The sequence below is a fragment of the Lotus japonicus genome, chromosome 2, assembly GCF_012489685.1.
Source record: "Lotus japonicus ecotype B-129 chromosome 2, LjGifu_v1.2".
In the NCBI taxonomy this organism is placed as follows: Eukaryota; Viridiplantae; Streptophyta; class Magnoliopsida; order Fabales; family Fabaceae; genus Lotus; species Lotus japonicus.
The window spans coordinates 31,445,793-31,459,580 of NC_080042.1; the positions used below are offsets into that span (position 1 = coordinate 31,445,793).

At 41.1% G+C, this 13,788-nt stretch overlaps 1 pseudogene; it reads right to left on the reverse strand.

The window, feature by feature from the left end:
• Positions 1–5,256: 5,256 nt before the first annotated feature.
• Positions 5,257–13,788, reverse strand: LOC130735340 (uncharacterized; annotated as a pseudogene).

Below are 13,788 nucleotides of genomic sequence, written 5' to 3' on the forward strand. Positions count from 1 at the left end.
GACAGGGCTTTGATGATGATACCAACCTTGGTGGTGGCCTTGAGGATATCCCAATATTTTGGTATGACGACAATGAGCCTAGCCAGCTTCCTGATTTCGATTTTGGTGATTTTGATTCTGATGAGTTTGCTGGTTGTATTGAGGAACCCTTCCATATACCCTGCGCCTAAAGTTTTGCAGCTATTACATAGGAATAAAGATCAAGAGTAATACATAGTTATATAAGTTTAAGTTATGTTGGTTCTATTGTACTAGTTTTGTGAGATCTCAGTAACTGCAAAGCCAGTTTCTGAGTTAGTAGTGGCGAGTTTATATTTATTTTGTTTATTGAGAGAGTATGTTGATGTTATATCAGTGCGATGTATTAGAGAATCCTTCGGGTTTTCCTGTGCTATTAGAGTCGTCCAAGGGTTCAACCAACTATGTAATTTCGAAGTTCTATTGCGGAGTATGAAATGATCTTCAAGTTTTGCTTGCAAAAAAAAAATACTATAATTCTCAATTGTTTTATCATGTCGTATTGAATTCGTACGTAACTGATATTTTTATTTATAATTAATGAATAAATTTTGTTAACTAAGCAGTAAATAAAAAACTAAGTATAGGTGAAAGGGTTAGTACAATTTTTTTTGTCGCATTCATATCATATCTCGGGAATTTTGAAATAAGAATATTTTGGACATTTCTCACTTTAAAGGGGATACCAATTCTAAAAGGGGGTACCAATTCCAACTCCCTAAACAAACCGCCCCCCACCCCCTCCCTCTTCTCTTTGCAAGACGGGTATGAGCACCTCCATTTTTCACCTCCACCCTATCAAACAAGAAGATAATTAATAGATATAAGTGATATGATGTGTGATGTGACAAAAAATGCAGAGAAAGATTTAGATAAGAATTAGTGAAAATGAGATGTAAAAGAGGTGTGGAGATATCATTGTTCTTTTCTCATGAAAGGTGACACTCTCCTCAAAGTCAAGCAAGGATTTTTTATCATCTTCAATTACCTTAATTATCACACTTTCCTGCCTCTGATCAAATTTTGTGGTATTGTAAAGTTCTTAGTGTTAGAAAAACTATGTGTATTTCAAAAGTCTCACATTGTCTATGTGATGAGTCTTTATATATCAAACTTCGCATGGAGAGTTGTCCTCGCGCGCGTGAGATTGAGTTTCGTATGGTACATGGGCCACCTTGAATAATTTATCATACCAATTATTATTGTACAGTTAAACCGACCTCCAAAACATTTTATACACTCGTAACAAATACCAAACAATCTTTATACATGAATATTTCAACACTCTTGAAAAATAGCATCTACCATTGATGTTGTCCTGTGTGATCCACATACCACATTTTGCTTTCTTTTTCCATTGAACAAAATGGATGTCCAAGGGATCATTAACCCATTGTTCATCTTAAGCAACCTCTTTTAAACAGGTTCCAATTAATATGTATAAACCGTCACAATGGATGTTCTGTACTAGGGAATATCTTAAGTAAGAAAGGTACACTAAGGAAACCCTAGCAGAGCACAAATAAGGACATGATGTAATAAAAAGGAAATATTCTCATTAATGATAGTAAAGTTGTCAGATACAAGGTAAAAATCTCTCTTTTATAGAGGGTGAGGTCAACATCTAGATTGTTCCTATATTTGGGCCTTTACAAACGAGGCCCAAATCCCTATGTAGATAAGACAAACCCAAAAGAATCTTCTAGCTGGCAGATGGGACCACCGGTAGAACAATAGACCTTCAGACCTTCCATCATCGCCCGTGACCTTTGCCAGCCTTGACACGTCGCCATCTTCTATAAGTGAAATGGGCGGGCATCATATTAGGGATGCCCCGCCCAGTCCAGGTATTGACCTATTATGTTTTTACTACTTAAAATTTATATGTGCATATATTGTCCCCACAATAAAAAAATTATTGTAAAAGTAAGACTGTGTTTAAGTTTTATGACAATATTTCAAACAAATAATACAGTAGAAACTCTTTAAATTAATAGTGTCAGGACCGGAGAAATTTATTAATTTAGAGAGTTATTAATTTATCGATAAATTAATAATTATTAATTTAAAGAGTTTTTAAGTAATTATAATGTACATACCAAACAAAAATGCAACTTTATGATACAATACAAAAAATACAACACCTGAGCTATTGGATGCAATAAGAAAAGTTAGAGATGAGCTCCAAATAGACTTGAACTTTAAAGGAAAACAGACAACTATTGAATCATATTTCAATAGAGTGTAATATTTTTTTTTTTAGTTTCTATGAATTATTAATTTATGATTTTCTTGGGACCGAAAATTATAAAGGGATCTCCCGAAAAATTATTATCTTATTATTTTATCGAGTTTTTCAATTTTTTACATTGGCCCAAGTCGGGACCGGACAAATTTATTATTTTAGAGAGTTTATTAAGTTACCGAGTATTAATTTAAAGAGTTTCTACTGTAGTTTGTTAGCAAGGGTACATCCTTGGCGTAATATCCCCTAAAAGCTTTGCTTGCACTGATTCAAACTATATGTTCAATAGTGTTTATGAATTGTGTTTTCTTTCTTAATCATTTTCTTAAGCTTTAAATGTATTTTCAAAGTCCCCGTAGGATAGCTTAAGTGGTAGAAGCTGGGGGACATATGGTTGGGTAGGGGGAGGTCCAATGATCAATTCCTGGCGGGTGCAATTTATCTTTCCGATGTACAAAAAAAATATTTTCAAAACTCATTCGGCCGTGAAACCAATAGCAAAAATAAAAAGAAAATGACAACCACAACAAATACTACAACCAAAAATTTTATTTGAAAAATGGATTCAGAAGTCCATTTCAAGTGATTTGTACAAGAGAAGAGAGTGAATGAATAGAGAAAACTAAAGGATTGTACAACTCACTTTACAAACATGACCTACTTTTAAACATCTTTCACACCTTGCTATAAAGGAAATTATAAAGTTTGTTCATGATTATTAGTAGAAATAGAATAAACCATGTCAGATTTTTTAAGGCTTTGCTGCATCTAAATCTCAAACTTTAAATCTAGTATATTTATTGAATTTAGATTTTTTTTCTTTAAAGCTTAAGATGACCTTTTTCAGAGTATGATCTCATCTATTTATTAAAAGGGTTCAATATCATATTAGTCTCTGTCTTTGAGTCGCCGTCTGATCTAGATCCCTCGTCAGAAAAATTATTGTAAATGGTCCTCATATTGCTCCAAATAATTTTCAAACATGAGGACCATTTACAATAATTTTTCCGGCGAGGGACCTAGATCAGACGACGACTCAAAGAAATGAACTAATATGATGCTTAACCCTTATTAAAACGTCTATTTTAAATGTGACATAATATGAGGGTGGTGGAAAATTTCCAAGCACCTACCATAAAAACCCACATGTAACTGTTTCACAAAAGTTAATCACTACAAACCCATCTAACTTGTGATTCTCTATTGTCTGATTTTCTTTCTTAGTGCTAACACCCTCGTATGCCGATCTTACAATCAAGCGACAGAATAACCTATTTGACAGTAATTTATCAGGGACTTCAGAAAACGACTGGAAAGTAAGGAGCGAAGTGCTTGTTGCTGGTTACGACGAACGAGCGAAGGGCTTCCCTACGCCCTTCCCTACGCCCAAAGATGCTTTTTGCCCGACGTCCCCCAGGACAAGAAATGGTTATGAAATGACAAGGAGTTTTGGCTCTTATATACCCGTAGTTAGAATTCATCGCCATTGGGGACAAGTGCATGAACGACAACTCCAAACATCACACATTCGTCGCCTACTTACCGGTTAGGTGGCACTAGCGAGATCCAGCTAAGGTAAGGAACTTCATGTCGCGGCTGCTCCCCTCTGTCGCGGTCTCATGAACTGAACTTCGTTGCCTTCCCGCGCGCGAAGCGAATGGTCGCAGTGTTGTGGGTCAGTTTCTGGGCGGGGGGCAAAGAGAGACCACAAGAATGAATCATTTGGATCGCAAATCAAATCCAAGGATTAGTTCCAAGAAAGCGTCAGCTCATGGATGAGCGATCAGAGTGACTAATCGGCCTCTCTGGCCCTTATGGGATAGCCCTCCGCAGATGTAACCACATAAAAGTAGAACAAGTTTTTGATCCTCGTTGGTCTATAAGCTTGTGTCTTGATCCGCTAGTGCAGGTTCTTCCAGCAAAAGACTTGAACACAAGAATGATCACATGCAACAATCATAAACAATGGACATGAGGTTTATAGCATGAACTTTCCTACAACTATGAATCAAAATAATGTGTCACTACATGAACATGAAATGGTGACCATTACACTGAAAACATATATATATATATACACACACAGTTGAACACTCAAAACCCACAAAATATACGGTCAAACACTGTATGATCGCCCTGCTACAAAGGAGTCCTTAACCATCCCTACGAGTATCAACATTTTCTTCGAATCTGATCATGTTCTACAAAGCATAAAACCCTACTTCATGTCCTCAAATTTTAGTTATCACTGTCCAAGCAAGAAAATCTTATCTTAGCCTACTCCTGCATCAGTAAAAAACATCACCAGACTATCATCAAATCAGTAAAACACATGAAAATTAAGCTTTAGAAATTAGCAAACAGAAAGTTAACAATTCCAAATCGGAACCACAATATACGTTTTCATTATTTTTTTTTTGTTTAAACTTGGGGAGGGGATTCAGGCTCTGAACCACAATGAGAACTATATGACATGGTATCTTCCTTAGATATAGCCACATAGTTGAGAGGTGCAGTAGACAACCTTCCCATTTCCTTGATATATACATTATGATGGCCAGAGTAGGAACATGATGTTGGTAGTTCAGATGTTCCACCACTTAAAGAGTAGCAGCGAGGTGTAGGAGGCATAGAAGAAACATTGCCATTTGCACACAATACCCATTTGCAAGATAATAAGATAATTGTCAACTCATCAATTGAACATATTTTAGTTAACTACAAAAACTAAATTCGTAGCACATACATTAACAAAGTAATTAATGGTAAAAAAATATGAAAAACATGAGACAAGAAATAATAATGGACATGAAGCACAGGTAAAATATTGGACCACCAACTAATTTATATGACAAAAATACAGCCTCAACAGGGTACAATTTTGTAAAAGATAAGTTTTCCCTCCATTGACAAAAGGCTCAAAGGGTTTTTAAAAACAAAACCTGCTTTTCCATTTGCTATCTAACAGTTAATAGAGAACCAGCATCTTAGTATCATGCGCCAGCTTCTGTAGATCTGGCTTGTCGTATTAACTCTTCACCTGCATTCCTTAGAAACTTATCCCAACCACTCCCTGCACTGGTATCCAAGTAATCGAATGGCACTGCGGTTTTAAGGCCTGGCCTAACAGCACAACGATCTTCCACAATTCTGATCTCCACATCATCTCCTTCACTGCGGATATGCGCTAATTCATCCCATGTAAACAACAATGACAATGTAAAGGCACTCCAAGGGTTAAAATCTACTATCTTAACTCTCTCAGTCTCGTCCTTTGTAATGTAAACATCAAATGTGTAGTTTTCTGACTCAAATCTAGTTCTCATATAATTGTTGAAAAACCCTTGTATCAGTGACAAGAGATCATTTTTCTTTTCAAGCAGAGCTGGATAAAAAGTAGTGACCTCTCGCTGAGAAATTCCAACTAATTTATGCTACCATACAAAACAACGAAATTCCATGTCTGGCTTGAGGGATGGATACCATTTACGGAGAGCAAGAAAGAAATTCTGGGGTCTAGATGAAGACTTACCATGACAGGAATCATAAGCATGACACAAGTCATGGACCAGCGAGTCAGATGCTCAGAACAGAAGTGCAATCTCACTGAAATTGGTGCAGCAAAGGGTGCCCGTAATACTTATCCAAGCTGAATCTTTTGGGGCACTCCAATTCAACTTGGGGAAGATTGCACCCCCAAGAGACTCGATGGATTCCTTAATTTTCAGCTCAAGTTCTGGAAATGAAGGGGGTTGAGAAGGTTCTTCTGCTTCATCACCCAATCCCTCTGACACCTGAAAATCTTCTTCATCATCAGGATTATGAATTCTGTTGGGCATGCATCTTCATTGAAGACAGAGACAGGCAGCAGGAAGGGCCCAGAGTCATCAAGAATGTACTGAATAAAAGATTCAGGAAATTGATGAGTAATGGTCTTATAGATACAGATTTGAACTTTGGGTACCTTGTGATCGGGGAGCGACCAAACTACCCAAGAAGCCGGGGGTAGGAAGAAGGTGAGGGGCGCGGCGAAGCTGGGACGGTCGGAGAAGGTCCCGGGAGGGGCTCCTGCAAGGGACTCCAATGCCAAAGTAAGTAGGGGAATGAGAGTGAGTCAATGAAGAGGTGAAGAAATGAGTTACCTTAACATGGAGGAGGAGCCCTCCTTATATACACGAAGGGAAATTAGGGTTTGAGTCATGCAACGTCATGCATGGCTCATACTTGGTTCATCCCGGGCCGTTGGATCCTCTGTCGCTCCCTGCCGCAAAGCAGTGATCCAAGGGTCCAGGGTTCCTTGGGATCTATGCCTCCAACCACTAGTACCGTAGGGTGGTTGGGATAGGTCAACTCCTACATGGTGGGCCCTGTAACACCCCGATTTCGGTGGCGTCACTTTAGTAACCAAAAAGAAATTTAATGCGGAAAACGTGAATATTTTTTTTTGATAATAGAACCAAAGACTGAAAGAAATAAACTCCCAACGAAAGATAACAGAACTAATATATATTATAAATACAGTCCCCGCTGTAAGTAGTAAACCACGTCACGAGTAAACCTCCAGTGACGGAAAGTAAACGACAGTAACGCCCGTAGGCAAAAGGTACAGACCAAAAGAAAGGTCAGGCGTTCGCAACACTATCCCTCAAAAATGAGAATGAGTTAGCCCAAACGGCCTAAAACAAGACCTCCTAGTCCAACCAACTCTCTGTGATTCCCGTAGAGAAACCACACAAAAAGCTATAGGCGGGAAACTACCCTGTCCCCAACGAAAATGATGACGGTCAGAGCTAAGACTCTACTCCTACACTAATCCTATCTCGAGGAGCTCACACTAGCACTAAAACTATATGCTAGCGTGATCGTCGTCCGAATCTGAATCCAGAACGACCAAGTCCATGTACACCATCCGTCCTCCTCTCGCAATCGCGATGCGTTTCTGTTCCAGCATCTCAAATCTAGTTCCCCCCGAAGGGTAAACCATCGTGAATCAGTCCGCCATGGACATCTGACAAAGGGCGTAGTCCGCCAAAGCACACACAGAAGACGCGAGGGTCAACTCCAAAGAATTACGTAAATAATAAATCCAATAGATACAGATAGAGATAGCTACTTAGGCTTATAAGTTAGAGATAACATCCTAGGGTTGTATATTTCGCAATGAATATAAAAGACAGTAATAACAATTAACATGCATCAGATAAGATTAACAATTATCAATCACACTCAGCAACTAAGTCAGTATGCATGTTGCATGAAATGATATGGCGGTTAACCCAGTTAACCAAATGCATTCCGGAAAGGGATGGACATCAAACGGATCAGCCCTAACACCAGCCACGGTGGGACCATTTCGGCCCGCGTGCCTCTTACTCCAACAACAACGGTAGTCAGATCAGCAGTAAACCCGTAGGTCTGCCATTTCGGTCTGCTACAAGAGTCGTCTACAAACGCTCTTACACGGCATTCCGGGTCTTATGACCATTTTGGAAACCGACGAGGTCCAGAGTACGTCCTGTGTTAATACCCCATTAATGTTGCATGAATGCAGGATGATTAGTCAAACAACGTCTCCGATCTCACTCGACACGTCGCCACGTGTTCTAGCTAAATTAATGTCTCTAAAAACTTACCCTAAGGTAACAGTCGATTCTGCGACAAAAGACACATCTTCCAACAACACACATAACTCATGATGATCTCCAAATCATCCGACTCATCTCAATCCGATGGTCAAAACTGCTCAATGAGCAAGAGTATCAACATACTCGGAAACTATCAATTTCCCGGACTTATTCCCAGGATAGCCCAACAACACAGCTGCTCCAACAGCACAAGAGCATCAACATACTCAATACTTCTCAACTTCCTCAACACTTGGATCCGACGACACTTCCCGTTTTCAAAACTTAATGTTCAAGCCCTAAACTTTCGTCTGAGTCTTTTATCATTATATTAAGGGTTTTGAGGTTGTTTAATACATTATGGAAGTTCATTATGAAATTGTTTAAGTTTCGTCTCTAATCCTATTAGTTTCCAAGATCCTATAATTCCAATGATTCCCTGGAGAAGGTCTCAAAACAAAAGGTCCATCATCACCCAAGTAATGGCCCGAGAAGTTCCCAGGTAAGCTGGCCGGGCACAATGCCTCATTAAAAGCCCTTCTTGCCTTAGACAGAACAACCCGAGTTCTTACGTGAATTCAAATGGGGTTTTTCCAATATCATTTTCAAACTCATTTTCCTTAGAGAAGGTCTTGATCCATAAAACAAATAGGGTACGAACCTCGGTCCGTCCCATGAAACTTCCTCAAAATCTCAAAATAAAATCGGCATAACATGCCCGTTATCCTCACTCTGAAGCATAGCAGATATATGTGTAATAACATAGTTAAGTCAGCACAATCCAACAATCATAAATCATGTATCAACATATCCTAATTTAAACACGTAGCACTTAGCATAAATAGCAGATATCACACATCCTAGATTAACCATGTAGCACATAGCATATGAATCATTTAGCACACAATATCAAGGCATCATGAAATCAACAAGCTCGGCCGAAGCCTCAGAAATCATTTCAGACATTTAGCAATTAAGTGCATAACACATAAATCAAGTCGAATTCGTCGACACCTAAAGCATTATCTAGTAAATTCAGAGAGTAGCCCTCACCTGTAGATTCTCCAGGGTTCTCTTCAAACACTCCTTCACAATCAGCTCCTTGTTCTTCAGGAAATTCCTCAAAATAACCTTAGAGTAAAACCACAGAATTCTATCAAAATCTATCGGAAACTAAGCTATCAATACTCACTAAGGTTACACGAAGTAGCCTATACTCCGAGGTACGATAATCTAGCGCGAAAGGACAAGTTTTCGAAAAAGGAATTTTCTTCCTCCTCCTAGGTAGCTCTCGGCCACTATTGGTAATTGTGTGGGTCGATTTTTCTTCGATCAAACTTGGTTCCTAGGTTATCATTAGTCATAACTAAGGGTATTCTAAACTCGGAAAAATTATCGGATCGAAAACTATCGCAGGGGTATTTTGGTCATTATTTTCAGCTCAGAATTTCAAAATCAGAATTTCGAAAAACAAATTCGATGGGGTTGATACTAACGACGATTATGACGACTAATCTTACTAACGCTAAGCTCAGTCGAGGGTTTTAAGCCCAAAGGTTGGAACTTTAGCCAAAAATGGGTATTATGAGCAGAATTGAAACTCGGCAGCAATTCGGCGAGAATCAGCAAAATGTAATCCGCTAAACATGCTCAGGGGCACGCAGGGAATAAGTTTAGAAAGAAAGATGAAGTCATTTGGATAATTTTGCAAAAACCTCAAAATTAAGAGTACAGAAAGACATAGTGAAAAGCTACGGACTTTACGATCAGAAGTAAGGAAAAGCGTCAGTACCTTGAGACCTACGCGTAGCAAAGAACTGTGGAACGATCAAGCAAGAATCGGCGAAAAACTCTTCTCCTCCTTCTCCTCTTGGCCGCGGGTTTGGGTGTGTGTGTTTGTGAGGTTTTTGTTTCAAGCTTCACATATTTATAGGGAATGAAATGGAAGATATTTATCAAAGATCGGATAAGTATGAATAGATATTTATCAAGATTGGATAAGTATGAACAGATATTTATCAAAGGTTGGATAAGGTTGAATAGATATTTATCAGAGATTGGATAAGAATGAATAGATATTTTGTAAACCGGTACAGTTTTGTTTAGATATCGGAGGATTTAACTCATAGAGTTAATATAAAAATATAAAAGCGATCCCGATTTCTTCCTACTGATTCCAACGTATTTTAGACACGATATTCTCCCCGCTGAATCTTCTAATTCTTCAAAGAAATATCAGCATGATTTTTGGTTTTCGAGGCTTGTTTTATAGAGGATGGAAAAACGCGGGAAAATGAAAGTTTCGCGAATCTGATTCTTCCGGCTTCACTCTCCATGAATTCTAAGATAGGTTTTGGCGACATAATACCAAAACTCAACAGAGGTTTCCTTGTATTTTAGGTGGCTAATGCAAAGTCAGTGTAAAAACTATTTTACCCGATAAGTTACTTTTTGCATCGAATGTCGGAATAGAAAACTTCCTTCTGAAGAAAGATTGAAATCATCAAGAGAAATGGGTGTACGCGTGTGGAATCTTCATTTGAAGCTCCGAATAGAAAAAGTCTTCATAGTCGGTTGATTCTAGGGTTTTGAAATACCAGGGTTTCAGTTTCGGCAAACTTCCGATGATTGGAATCGGACGTTCGTAGATCCTAGAGTTTCGCCTCGAAACGATTGTGATATATGGAAAAAGAGAAGTTCTAACATTTCTATGAAGATTTTTGGAACTAAATTCCATAGTGTCTTTAAGTGAAAACTAGCTATATACTAGGGTTTCTGACCTAGGTTTAAGCATATATCGATCGTGCTATACCTTAAATCGACTTCGATACAATCTTTTGACTTTTCCTGAACTTTCTCCTTCATAAATTTATTTCATTTGGTAAACTCTAGTTCAGGTTTCCCTTCACGATACATCAACCCTAATCGTGAATAGGAACCTTATTCACTTATTCTAAGCTTAAAAACTTGGGTCTTACAGGCCCGGTGATTGTCTTGTACTCAAAAGGGAAGTCTCCTCCGTCCCAAGCGGGTCGGGAGGAGGTAGCGATCGTTTAGTGGGTGATCGTCCCATTAGGTCCACTCCGGTCGTCCGTTCAAGGGTTTCCAGGAGCGGTGGTCGTCCACGGGCGGTGGTGGTCGTTTCATTAGGTTTCCGCCCTGGGCCTGCTCTGGTCGTCCGTGCCATGGTTTCCCAGAACAGTAGTCCCCCAGCTCTGGTCCACTGCCACAGTGGAGCATGAGCTTTAAGGGCGGCGTTTTCGCGGAGGAGTTACTAGGGTTCTCGGAACAGTCATGCAGGCCCTGTATGCGGGTGGCTCCCAGTCGTTCGATCCTCTTGTCATTCCTGCGACGCCAGTGAGATCTCACGGTCCAGGATTCCCCGTGGTAGGTTCAGTCCCTAGCTTTCTAGGGTGGTTGAAGGAAGTTAACTCCTAGGTCCTGGGTCCCACCGTTGTCCTTTGTGGGAGTGTGGGGTCGGACCTAGGTATTTCCCAAGTTTCCAGAACAGTAGTCCCCCAGCTCTGGCCCAATGATTCAGTGGGGCATGAGCTTAAGGGTGATCTTCCCACCTGATCTCCCTGCAGCTTGTGATGTGGGTCTATGGGTGGACGGTTGCGCGGTTTGCGCGCTCCTCCCCTCCCCTTCCTTCTGGTCAAGACCAGGTCATAGAAATAGGGAGCGTAGAGTTAGAAGACGACTTCCTTTAGATTCGATCACGTTCTAGGGCGGTGCCGTTGTGGAGCTTGAGCTACGAGATTGGGCCGATCGTCCTCAGGGGACGGCCGATTTTGGAGGCTCCCAGAACAGTCGTAGTCCCCTAGCTCTGGTCCACAAGGGTTGTGGAGCTTGAGTTGATCGCTCGTGCGGTATGGAGTGGAAATAGTGGGATCGCTTGGTCGATCAGGGTTGATCGTCCTTAGTCTTGATCGGGTGAGGAGACAGTGTGATCGACCCGGGGGGGTGATCGGTTGGAGCGTCTCCCAGAACAGTGTATTCCCCTAGCTCTGGTCCACAAGAATTGTGGAGCTTGAGCTAATAGAGTTGGAGTTTAAAGTCGGAAGTCCATCTTGAATTCTCTCTCGGAATAACAATCTCCTAGCTCTAGCATTTAGTGATGGATGTCGAAAGGTAAGTTGTTTTCACTCGAAAGACTTAGTGTTCGCTCAGTGCGATGTTCAGATACTCGGAGGGAAGTTGCCAATTGTCTGACAAATTTCTTAGGACTCGTAGGAATCCTTGCACTCGCTTGACGAGTGGTTGGTCCTTCGAGGATATTTTTCTTGATCTTTAGACAAAGCTATGGATGTGGAGCTTAAGTGACAAGATTGGGTCGATCGTCCTTGAGGGACGGTCGGTTTTGGAGGCTCCCGGAACAGTGTATTCCCCTAGCTCTAGTCCATCATGGAGCTCCAGCTACGAGAGTCAAGAGGTCGGGATATGAGGGTGGTGTTACCCAATTGCGGATTTAAGGGCGAGCCCGGATGAGCCCCAGCCCGATCGCTCGTGTGGTGTGGAGCGGAAGTTCTTTGACATTTTGTTGTTTCGAGATAGTAGAGTTTCTGAATCTTTGGGACCTGACTAAAACGTTTGGTTTTAGTGGGATGATCGGTCTTGACTAAGCGTTTTGACACTTAGGGTTTTTTGAATTTTTGTTATCCGCTCAGAGGAATTTGAGTCTTGGGGATTCTCCTATCTTTTCTTCGTCTTCGTTGTCTTATCCTTCTTGGTTTCTTTTATCCGCTCGCCAAGGCGTTCGCGCGCTCGGAGGGACTTCTTAGCGACCGTCCTCGGCTAAGCGTTTTGACGCTTTGGAGGTTTCTTGACTTGAGCTTCCCCAAACCCTCAATTTTTAGGGGTTATGCTCGTCCTCAAGTAAGTGTTTGAACACTTGGAAATTTGTCTTCGTATTCGTTCTCGCCAAGCATTAAGACACTCGAGGGGGATTTGTCTTCATCTCCTCTCCCTCCGAGCGTTGACATACTCTAGAGGATTTTGTCTTCATATCCGCCTCGCCGAGCATTTGCGATGCTTGGGGAGGATTTTTTCTTCATATCCCCTTCACCAAGTGTTGCGATGCTCGGGGATGATTTTTTCTTCATCTCCCCCTCGCCGAGCATTTGCGATGCTGGGGAAGGGTTTCTTCTTCATCTCCCCTTCCCCGAGCGTTGCGATGCTCGGGGATGATTTTTTCTTCATCACCCTCTCGTCGAGCAATGCGATGCTCGGGGAGGATTTCTTCTTCATCTACCTCCCGCCGAGCGTTGAGGCACTCGGAGGGGACTTTCAACTCTTTGTTGCCTCAACCGGTTTATTAGTCTCGAGAGGTCTCTTCGTGCCTGACCGGGTCTATGCTCGGCGAGACTTTTAATTATTCGGTGTCTCAACCAATTAATTGGTTTTATGAGGCCTTGTCGTGCTCAGCTGGTTCTGTGTAGTCGGGTCTTTTTATCATCTCGTCCCCTCGACCAATTAATTGGTTTTACGAGGTCTTGTCGTGCCCGGTTGGGTCTATGCCCGTCAGGTCTTTTTATCATCTCGTCCCCTCGACCAATTAATTGGTTTTACGAAGTCTTGTCGTGCTCGGTTGGGTCTATGCCCGTCAGGTCTTTTTATCTTCTCGTCGCCTCGACCAATTAATTGGTTTTACGAGGTCTTGTCGTTCCCGGTTGGGTCTATGCCCGGCGAGACTTTTAATTATTCGGTGTCTCAACCAATTAATTGGTTTTATGAGGCCTTGTCGTGCTCAGCTGGTTCTGTGTAGTCGGGTCTTTTTATCATCTCGTCCCCTCGACCAATTAATTGGTTTTACGAGGTCTTGTCGTGCCCGGTCTGGGAAACCATGACACGGACGACCAAAGCACCTTGAATCTGGCATTGATTCACCTCTTCCTCTTTCAT